Raw genomic sequence first — 11,848 nt, forward strand, 5'->3', positions numbered from 1 at the left:
AAGGCCCGTGGGTTGGATGCGGCCCTCCAAGGTCATTTACCTGCCCCCCGCCCTAAAGTTTAGACTTAGGGTTGCCTTAAGTCTGAAACAACTTGAAGGCACACAACAACAATGATCCTAATTAACTTGACTATCTCATCTGTTTTTAGAACCACATGAAATGCGTCTATATACTGTTTTCTCATAGAGGTGAACATATTTGCAAGTTATCTGTTCAAGCATTAGCTCTGATCCATGAATTCTAGTGACATAATAAAGTGGCAGTTTTCACCATGTTATTATAATCTCTTGTTTCTCTAAGAGTGAATTTACTACAAGACTTAACATACTACTACACTATATTTTGACTCTAAGACTGTGGTTCATTTTATAATTTTTAAAAAATTAATACTGAATCAGCAAAAATCATAGACAATGGAATCAAAATACCAGGGGTGAATCAGTAGAGTGATACAATGGGCTCTTGGTTTCAGTTGGAATTTGATTTCAGGACTCCCCGTGAAGACCAAAGTCTTACTGCAGAAAACAGTCAATAAGAAGAAGAGCTGATCCAGAATAACTCAACAAATTCTTTGCTATCGTCAACCCTGAAAACAGGTTTCAACATGAACAGAAGAGACAGGTGCTTAAAACCAATTCATAAATGTTACTGGTGCTACTGGAAGGTATCTCTATTATCTGCTTGTTTCTACATGAAATAGATTGTAATTCAAGCATTAACAAGCTTATTCTATATATAACACTGGAAATCCTGTAAATTCAAATACTTAGTCCATAATCAATGCTCTTAAGCACATTTTGCATAATTACTTTTTCATTTATATTTCAACTGATTACAAAATAAAAGCATCTGATATGTGCCTATTCTTCTATTTTGTAAATCTCCAAAACTAGATTCTCATAAGTTTCAATACACTTTAACTACAGCAAGTGTAGTTCTTAAAACAAACAAGACCTTCCCTCTTAAAAGTCTTAATTCCTTACCAACTGACTATATTAAGGCTTCCAAATTTACACAATATTTACCAGTAATAGTGTGCCAGGAAAATAAGAAAATTTCACGCTGCTGTGGATTTTTCACCCCCTGCCATCAGATTTGCAGTACTCCCAGTCAAATCCACATTGGAAACCACATATGGCTGACCACTAGGAGAGCTGCAAAACAGATTAAGAAAAAGAAAAGAAAATCCAGTTAAGAGTATAACTCCAAATTTGTGTAAAAGGAGTTTAAATAAATAGGGTTAAAAATCTGGAATACCTCAAGACTTTATTTGCATTAACTAAACATGACAAACTCTGAAACACCTGATATTTGTACTCCCACCCTCTAAAGTACTTACAATACTTCATCGTTTTGGTGAAAGCAAGTTAGAATAACTTCCTAAAGAAACAAGAAGACACTCAAGTCCCTGAAAGTCATGGTCATTGGCTCCCACCATTTCAAAAAGTGAAAATTCAAGAGTTATGTTAGGCTAGTTTCAGAAAAATTGCAATTTACTTTGAAAAGGCTATTGGAATGGCTGATGCAAAGTTCTTCAATGTTCGTCTCACTTTCAGTTCTCAGAAACAGCCACAGTACAGTTTAACGCAATGAACTCTTTAACTCATCCACTTAATCCAAACTGTGAATCCATCTGCAAGGTTGTTGCATTGGTTTACATTAAAAAATTTCCACAGCACAAACATTGGTCTTAGCAATAGAGAAAAAACAAAACTGATCTTGGAGATCGGAAAAGCAAGAAGGACAATGGGAATAGAAAAAAAGGAGAAATCCAGGCACCAAAAGCTGTCTGAGATAGGAAAGAACATAATATTGAGGCTGACATAAGAAATGAGAGAGCGGCTTTAGCTTATGATATTTTCAGCTTGACAGCTTTACAGGTCACTAAAGACAATGGGTCAAAAGAAAGACAGAGAAACTGAATTGGAGAGAAGGTGGAAGAGTGTCTTTTATACTCAGAAGCATATGTTGGGAGTTGAAGCCAAGATAACAAAAAGCGCAGTGTGAAAAAAAGAATAGTGGTCAAGAAATAACCTTTATGCGTAAATTAATATTTGTTATCTCTTTCATGCCTGCAGCATATTTTAGAACACAGCTGTATTCGTCTGGCTCACACTGGCTTAAAAGACTCGTACAGTATAACTATGAGCATATCACTAACTAGCACTCCTTCAGTCATCCGCTTAAATTTATGATACTTGAAAATGAAGAAACTGAACCAACAGTCCAAAAGAAGCCTCAACACTGCTTTACACAATAGTCCTTATTACTATTCTCTCCCTACTAAAAATGTACTTAATATTTGCTAAAATAGCATGTTCTTCCTTTCAGGATTAATCATTGTCACTTTGAGATTGCCCATGACCCCAAATCTTCTTTCATCCTAAACTGATTTCAGCTGATTAGCTCCCACCATATAACAAAATGTATTGCTACTGGGGAAATAAGCATGTTGCTAGGCATTCTTGATGACATGTATTATTTCCTTGTCTCAATGTTTTCTTATATAAGCAGAAACGTTCATACTTCCAAGCAGGACATTATAGGAAAGTAGGGTTGTAAAGCTATGTGCTTCCAGGCAAAACTGCACAAACAGCATGTTCATATTCTCTAAACACACATATATATATATATTCACTGAAAATACAGAGGAACTAAGTTCTACATCTCTGTTTTCTATGGACACAAGCGTTTTTAATCTTCAAAGAAAATATTGTGGCGAGCTATAACCAATAAACATTGTGCTGCATAGTCTAAACATTTCAAACATCCTCTTGGGCAAATTACTATATTACTAGTACAAATTGTACCAAGAGATATAACCCAAACACCATGTTGTGCAACCTGAAGTGTCCTTGCACATAATAATATACCAGTTTTAATGTGACAGTCTACTGCTGTATAGGTACATGCTACGGACAAGGGTCACCCTACAATTATACAGTAGATTCTCAGTTAACCGGAACTCAGGCAACAAGAATTCTCAAGAAACTGCCAAAAAAATCAAAGAAATAATACTTTGAATAAAAATTAAAATAAAATCAATTTTAGTGGAACAGAGCTGTTTTTATAATACAGTAAAACTGTATTACATTAAGCTAAGTTTATCTTTGACATACTTTGATTTTAATTACTGTTTCAACATTCATATCAAATCAGTACAGAGTTTATGATATGGTTTAGTATGAGATATAGTATTAGTGAAGCCTATTTTAATAGTAATTCTCAAGCAACCAGAAACTACAACTTAACTGACATCTAACAATCCTCACTGGTGCCAGTTAACTGTGTCTACTGTAATATGGTGCTAGCTGAGCTTTCTTCCAATCATAATTATTCTACATACAGCTTTTGATACAATAAATGTGAAAATGTGTGTCCCTTTAAAAATATTACATCATTTAGTGTGCTGTCCAGGGATAATAAGCAGACAATTGTGTTCACAATACATAAAACTACAAATATTGGAATCAGTTGGGAATGCTGCTTTTTAAGTAAAAATCTGCTCTACTTTCCATAATAATTAAGATAACATGCAACCAGATGCCTTGGCTCTCTACATATTTGGAGCTGCCAGTTCAATTAACAATTCTTTGCAAAATAATATTGCACTCTGTCTTCACGCAAAGGAGAACATTATTTCCGAAGGCCATATTTATCATTCATGGCAGATCAATCCTAAGATTCTTTAGCTGCATTGCATAGATTTTATGACAAAAATATTACTCATCTCAGGTGTATAATACTATACAAAAATTATGAGTGAGCACCTGACTATCTGGTACATTGCCTTGCAAAGATGTCCCTCTGAAAGAGTTTGCATCACTACTAACCGTGGAGCCCCTGGTGGTGCAATGGGTTAAACCCTTGTTAAACCCTTGTGCTGGCAGGATTGCTGATCACCCAACGGTTTGAATCCCAGGGAGAACGGGTTGAGCTCCCTCTGTCAGCTCCAACTCCCCATGCGGGGACATGGGATAAGCCTCCCACAAGGATGGGATAAAAACATCAAACATCTGGGCATCCCCTGGACAACGTCCTTGCAGATGGCCGATTCTCTCACACCAGTAACAACTTGCAGTTTCTCAAGTTGCTCCTGACATGAGAAAAAAACCAAAAAACTACTAATCTTCAATTAGCAGCTACGTCACTGCTGCTTTGTATTTTCTGAGCTTGAAGAAATTCAGGATGATTCAATAACACCCCTGCATGCTCTTGGCCCACTCCCTAATCCCTGACATGTAAATTCATACTAGTGTTGGGATGCTGCAGGCCTAACTGCTATACAGGTCTTTAAATCAAAGTTATACGGAAGAAACTTCAACAACTTTAGGAGGTTACCACTATAGTAGGGAAATCACTCTGCAATCCTCAAGAATCCCTAGTTAATTCTAGCAGAGGAATTCCTACAGCATTAACATGGTTCCATCCTGCTCACTACTTTAAAATTTTCTTGATGTAAATATCTGCTGAAATCCAAAACATATACAAAGCTTCTCAAACATTAGCTTTATAGAGTTATGGCTCCTATTTGGGACACATTTATAGTTCTCTGTCTTTGAGGATTATGTTGCAGGTTGAAAAATTCAGGATTTTCTCTATTCTGCCAAGGTTAAGTATTGGTTTGATTGTATCACTGCTTTGCACCTGGCAATTTACGAGATGCGGCAATAGATTCCTAGTTTGTATGAACCTTGCTAGGTCTCGCAAGAGAAAAAGGCACCTATGACCTTACACTTGGATCAACTTCTACATCTTACCATACAACAGCACAGGGGGAAACACTTCCTGGAAACAGTGGGAATCTAGTCTCCATTTCAGAGTTTGATTTTGTTATTCCATCTAATTCACATACAAATGTGAATCATTTGTTTTGCAGACTCATTTAGGAAAACAAAAATTATTTTGAAAGTCTGACTGAGCGCAGTCACAGCGCCAAATACTGATGAAAAGGGGACATGTTTTTACAAAATGAACATGCTAGTTCTAGGTGTCTCTGTTCAGACTGATAAAAACCTCTTCATGCCATTTTCATTTTCTTTTAAAAAAATCTTAGTGATTAGGTTTCTAGTTTCTAGTCATGATCAGCCAGTTTCCAGGAAAACAGGCCTTGAGTTATCAAGGCTAAATTTGACTTATGTATGTTTAGACAACAGATTTGGTGGCATAACAATTTTTAATTGCCAGTTTAGAGTAGACCATGTGTGTTTTGCAACAGACAAGTCTAATATGCATATTTTCTTGTCAACTTTACGGTATCGACATGTGAAATACAATTTTAAACCCCAATTATAATACAAGAAGTAATAAAACAGTATCTTACTGCTATTATAATGAGGATCTTTTGTAATATTTGTCTATTTGTCTAGCACCACACCTTCATTTGAAGTAGGTAATGCATTTTAGGCAGAGATTATACTACTGCTACAAGCTAACTTTGTGTTTACTGGGAACTTATGAAATATTTACCTTTATATAACATGCTACATCTCAATGCTTCATTGTTTAACTCATTCAATACCATATAAATGCGCAGTAGGGCCTAAATATCCAGAAGGCACCAGATCCTGTTTTACCATGGAATCTAGGCATGATGAGCCCTGGTCAGTACTTGGATACCAGGTGCTATACGCTATATTTCAAAAGAGGGAACTGACAAAAATATTTCTGAGTATTCTTTGCTTAAGAAAAACGTATGAAATTTGTGGGGGAATCATACGTCAACAAGCGACATGAAAGCTAGCACACACATGCAGAGTAATATGATGGCCTTGTTAAATGTCTTGTCTTTTCTCTTTAGGCAATGAGATTATGACTCAGGTGAGTAAGAAAGCTGCCAGAACTGAGCTCTCATTCTCTCCTCTGGAAGTTCACTGTGTTTCTGTGCTGAGAGGAGGAGAAGGTCCCCTTTTATTCCCCGATATGGAATACAAGCAAGCTGCTGCCAATTGCAAACAGACGTAATCCTACCACATTTCTATAATGGATTGACAGGAACTCCCTTCTTCCATGTTATGTATCATAACTGTGGGTCCTTCGATCATAGCCATATAACCCAGAATATCAAGAAAGATAATTCACAATATCGGCTTTGAACTGGATTATCTGTGTCCACACTGCCATATAATCCAGTTCAATGTGGATTTCATACAGCTGTGTGGAAAGGGCCTAAGAAAGCAGGCAGCTTGATCTGCTTCTATGCTGGACATACAGGAAACAATGTTACTTCCTGTGCATTTGTCATAGAAACAGTAAGCTGATGGTAGAGGGATGGCTCAATGTTGTCCTCAGCAGGGCTCTGCTTCCACTTTGTCTACTATGGACACATGATGGATTGGTGAAGAAGGCATGAAATGCTCCACACTAGTGCCAGTGACCCACTTTGTTTCAGGTGCAACATGTCCTTCATAGAAATCAAGATTGTGGGGGAGGAATGGATCACTCCCATCCTCCACTGCCAATCTGCTACATGTCTAAGCAGGTTGCACAGGAGGAAAAATTTCTCCCTGTGTGTTCAGCAACAAACAATAGGGCTTTGCTTTTACTTGTCTACTTCTCAAGAGGGGCTGGCAACGAAGAAACAGAATGATTCGTGTATCCTCCATCAGCTCCAATTATGAGTTTAAAAACAGACAAGTTGAGCTTTTTATAGGTAAATAACTTTGAGGACTAATTTACAAGACTGGTCCAGTATGAATGGCATAAAGGCATAAAATATACTTGTTGATTTACTGTTGCCTACTATCAATGTTCTTGCCATATGGCAAAACAACACATATACAGGATCACAATGAGAAATCTTTTATCTATCTGTGTTTATGAATTGGGTGTCAATTTTGTACACAAAAACTGAAACCACTGAGCCTAGTTTTTGAAAAACAAAAATCAGAATAAGCAGACAACAACTCTGGGCACAAATACTAGCTGGAGCATGCTATCACAACCCACATCCTGAACTGTCTCATTCTTTGTAGTATATGAACATCAAAACAGTGCTTTTAGAGAAGTTCTTCCCAACCCCGATGACAAGCATTGTTTTTTCACAGGATGAAGGCAACATTGGCATTTTTAGCTACCATTACAATATGTTTACTAAAAATATAGTTCATCAATCCAGAGAATATAATGATGAAAATGGAGGTGTGAAAATACTAAAAATATATACTAGTCCATGCATTTATTTTTATATTTCAGTTCTTCCTCAATTATTCAAACACCCCATATAGCTTGAACTTATCAAGACTGTACTCAGGAGTTCACATGAAAGTGATGTACATTTGTCTCCTTAGAAAAAATGAATTTATCCAATGGTTTAGGTGAAAAGGGGGATACAGTTTTAATTTATATGCAGCTGGGCCCATTTCAGCAACAGTGTGAATAAACCTCACAGAGGAGACTTCATTCCTAGCAGCACCTCTAGAGCCTAGAACAAGTAAAATTACCCCAACAAAAATTGTGATATAATTCTGGGAACTTCTAACGGATTAAAAAATGCAAGATACAATAACATTGGCAGTCAATACATGCAAACCTTCATATTTGAACCAAATAATCACTATAGGTATTCTTTAATCCCTTTGAATGTTATATCTGTTACTATTACATATAAAATACATATAGGAAAATAGCCCAAGACACATGTAAATCTGCAGAAACCTTTAACTGTTTGGAACACAATTCAAATATTTTCTCTGGGATGAATTTGTTAAACATAATTAGGTGAATACCTTATTTTTGTCTAGTTCTCAATAATATTCTTTTCACAATCTTATTTAGAAAATTCTGAAAGTCCCGAAAGTACTAAGATATTACAGCATTTTGTTCCAAATAATGGAATCCACTGTTTCTCCCTTGTTTTGCGTCAAAAAAAGAAAAGAAAAGAAAGAAAATTGTAAATAATTTTTATATTTTAAAAAAGCACTTTTATGAATAGATATAACGGACAAAAGATTGGTTAGTCAAAAATAATTCTAAGTCTACACTGTTAGCACTCGTTTCCCATATAATATTTTTAATTTTATGGTATGGCCCATAGCCAATTTTTCAATAAATTTTTACTTCGAATGTGTTTTAATGTTTTTTAACTGTGATTTTAAAAATACTATTTATATTTAATCCTGTTTTAATATTCATGTATTTGTATATTCTAAATGGCTGTGCTGATGCTTCTATGTTTTTTGTGTTGTTTCAATTGCTATTATTACTATGTGTATTGTATTTTTGTTGTAAGCCCCCCTGAATCCCTGAGAGGGGCAGGATACAAATAAAGTTGTTGTTTTTGTTGTTATTATTATTATTACTTGATACACAAAAAGATTAGTACACAACAAACAGGATCACTGTGCTGGCTGTTCTACTGGATCACACGTTGGACACTTCCCAAGTGTCTAGGACTATGTGATGTATCGGCGAATAATGTGTGCTGATCCAAGTAGAGTGGCCTTTTGCAGATGACAGATGGTGATTTTGTCAGCGCCAATGGTTTTTAAGTCCAGGCCAACGTCTTTAGGCACTGTACCCAGTGTGCTGGTCACTACTGGGACTACCTTTACTGGCTTGTGCCAGAGTCTTTGCAGTTTGATCTTCAAATCCTCATATTGTTATTAATATTTGATACATAAGATGATCAGTATACAGCAAATGTTGGCTTTTGTATTTGATCACACGTCGGACACTTCCCAAGTGTCTAGGACTGTGTGATATATTAGTGAATAATACATGATGATATAAGTAGGGTGGCCTTTTGCAGCTGACAGATGATAATTTTGTCAGCGCCTATTGTTTTTAAGTGCAGGCCAAGCTCTTTACGCACTGCACCCAGTGTGCCGATCACCACTGGGACCTCCTTTACTGGCTTGGGCCAGAGTCTTTGCAGTTCGATATTTAAATCCTCATTTTATTATTATTTAATACATAACAAGATAAGTACACAGCACAAGATCAGTATGCTGGCTTTTGTATTTGATCACACGTCAGACACTTCCCAAGTGTCTAGGACTGTGTGATGTATTGGCGAATAATGTGTGCATTATTATTATTATTATTTTACTGACACAATAACACAGTATGTCACAGCAAATGAAATCTATATGCTGGATTTCGTATCACAAATCACAAGTTGAATGCTTCCTAAGCGTCTAGGACTTTGTGATGTATTTTCAAATGATGCGCGCAGATCCAAGTAAGGTGGCCTTTTGCAGTTGAGAGATTGCGATTTTGTCAATGTTTATTGTCAATTATTATTATTATATTTTACTGACACAAAATCACAGTGTGTCACAGCAAACAAGAGCTATATGCCGGATTATTATTATTATTAGCTGTCCCCTGCTACGCGTTGCCGTGACCCAGTCTGTCTATATGTGTTTTGTGTGTATGTGTGTGTGTATGTTTGTGCATATGTATGTTTGCATATATATGTGTGGTTTTATGCGTGCGTTGTAATGTATTTTTGTTTTGTTTTTTTGGCTTTTTAAGTCTCTTCTGCTGCGTTTTTCAGTGTTTTATATGTGATGCTCACTTGTTGTCCTGATAGGTGACTTGCATCCAAATTTGGTGTCAATTCGCCCAGTGGTTTTTGAGTTATGTTAATCCCACAAACTAACATTACATTGGGTTGTTGTAGGTTTTTCCAGGCTATATGGCCATGTTCTAGAGGCATTTTCTCCTGACGTTTCGCCTGCATCTATGGCAAGCATCCTCAGAGGTAGTGAGGTCTGTTGGAAGTAGGAAAATGGGTTTATATATCTGTGGAATGACCAGGGTGAGACAAAGAACTTTTGTCTGCTGGAACTAGGTGTGAATGTTTCAACTGACCACCTTGATTAGCATTTAATGGCTTGGAAGTGTCTGGGAGGAATCTTTTGTTGAGAGTGATTTGATGTGCCTGATTACATTTTTATTTATATATATTATTATTATGCTAAGCTGCTTTGAGTTCCCTTGGAATCTTTTGTTGAGAGTGATTTGATGTGCCTGATTACATTTTTATTTATATATATTATTATTATTATGCTAAGCTGCTTTGAGTCCCCTTCTGGGGAGATAAAGCAGGGTATAAATATAATAAAGAATACCTTTTATTGATAACTCACATTAAAACACACACATAACTTCAATAAACATAGCTGATTAAGAATTTTTTGAGAACCTTGAAACTTAGAATCATAGAATCAAAGAGTTGGAAGAGACCTCATGGGCCATCCAGTCCAACCCCCTATAAGCATATTGTAAGCATATACTTACAATATATATGCTATAAAGTCTCCCCTTTATTCTGAATGGCTAGCAAAGCTTTAGCAGCTTAATGCTATCCTTTATGCAAAAACATACCGAACAGACTTGCTTTTGTACCTAGCCCGCAGAGCTCTGCCTCCTAATCCTCCTGTTTACCCCTATCTGTGCGTGTCCCCCAGCCTCTGTGGCCCAGCCACCTACCTGCACGGCATACATCCCTGCCCCCTATCTCCTTTTCCATTGGCCAGCAGGGCTGCCAATCACCCCCTCAGCTAACGCTCTTGCCTTTCTATTTCAGACACAGGCTGCCTATTGTGGCTGGGCCTGCGAGCAGCAGCAGCAGCCTAGGCTAAGCTTGACTCCCATCACGAAATACAGGTTTTTTGTTTTCCCACGGAGGAAGCAAGCAAGGAAGGAAGGAAGGGAGCAAGGGCTTTTGTGCAGAGCAATGACAACAAAGCTTACTGAAATCGAGGCAATGGGGGAGGAGGGAGGGAATGGGAGGGAAAGGAAGGGAAAAGAGAAGCAGCTGCCTGGCGCAAGTTTCCTTTCTTTTCCAGATGAGGCGATACCTGAGACCTCGGGCTTCCTTCGGAGGGGCTTCGGGGGAAAGGAGAGGCTCTGGGCTCCAGGGCGGGTGGGTCCGCAGGCTCCCAGGGCAGGGATCCGAGCCGGCCTGCCTGCCTGCCTTGCTCTTGCCTGCCTGCCTTCCGCCTCCTCGCCCCCTCTCCCGCCCCCCTCAAGCCCGGCTCTTGTCAACAAGCACTTAGGACCGAGGACGTCACTTCCTTCGGAGCCTCGCCGCGGCTTCCAGGAAGGCTCAGCCGCAGCTAGGCCCACGCGCCACTACCACAACACAACAACAACAACAAACGCCTATCAGGGCCTGGGCGAACTTGGGCCTTCCCTCCAGGTGTTTTGGACTACAACTCCCACAATTCCTCACGGCCTCAGGCCCTTTCCTTTGCCCCCTCAGCCGCTTAAGCGGCTTAAGCGGCTGAGGGGGCAAAGGAAAGGGCCTGAGGCCGTGAGGAATTGTGGGAGTTGTAGTCCAAAACACCTGCAGGAAGGCCCAAGTTCGCCCAGGCCCTGATATATATGTGTGTGTGAGCTCCTCTTCGTAGGCCCAATGGCCTTCACCCTAACAGAAGCGGGCCTTTTGTGCCAAGAAAGCAACCAAGCCACCCTGAGGCCTGGCTCAGGCTTCTCCATCTTGCCGCCTGACTGGTTTAGGTTCTCCTTTCTTCCTTCCCTGAGAAGGAGGTGACGCCCACGCTCTCGTTTCCCCCTCAGGGGCGCTTCATCTCCCTCAGGGCCTCCTCAGAGGCGCCCCCGTCCTCCTCCTCGTCCTCCGACCAACCGTCCCTCAGAGAGGAGAGAGCTTTTTCTCATCTCCCCTAGTTCCTGCTCCCTCCATCCGCCCCCTTCTCGTCCTCCTCGCTCCGTACCTGTGGCTGCCGCATCCCCGTCTCGTCTCCGCTGCCTGCCTGGCTCTTTGTTTCCTGCCGCGGGCCGGACGGGAGAACAGGCTCCCCCCACCGCTGCTGCCGCCGCCTCCGCCTCCTCTTCTTCCTCCGCCTCCCGCTCATGGGAAGCAAATAAGCATCATGG

General features: G+C 39.3%; 1 protein-coding gene across 5 annotated transcripts in view; it reads right to left on the reverse strand.

The window, feature by feature from the left end:
- Positions 1-11,785, reverse strand: part of CNOT6 (CCR4-NOT transcription complex subunit 6) — a 42,317-nt gene extending 30,532 nt beyond the window's left edge. For 2 of the 5 annotated variants that reach the window (XM_060765382.2, XM_067463677.1), the window contains exons 1-2: positions 11,686-11,770; positions 1,027-1,155 (exon numbers count right to left, since the gene is read on the reverse strand). The gene's annotated coding sequence lies outside the window, so the exon portion shown is untranslated. Of the gene's footprint in view, positions 1-1,026; positions 1,156-10,809; positions 10,928-11,685 lie in introns of those variants that run through there. The other 3 variants (XM_060765383.2, XM_060765381.2, XM_060765385.2) reach the window with 3 other exon arrangements.
- Between the last annotated feature and the right edge of the window lie 63 nt (positions 11,786-11,848).

The sequence above is a fragment of the Anolis sagrei genome, chromosome 2 (genome assembly GCF_037176765.1).
Source record: "Anolis sagrei isolate rAnoSag1 chromosome 2, rAnoSag1.mat, whole genome shotgun sequence".
Taxonomy (NCBI): Eukaryota; Metazoa; Chordata; class Lepidosauria; order Squamata; family Dactyloidae; genus Anolis; species Anolis sagrei.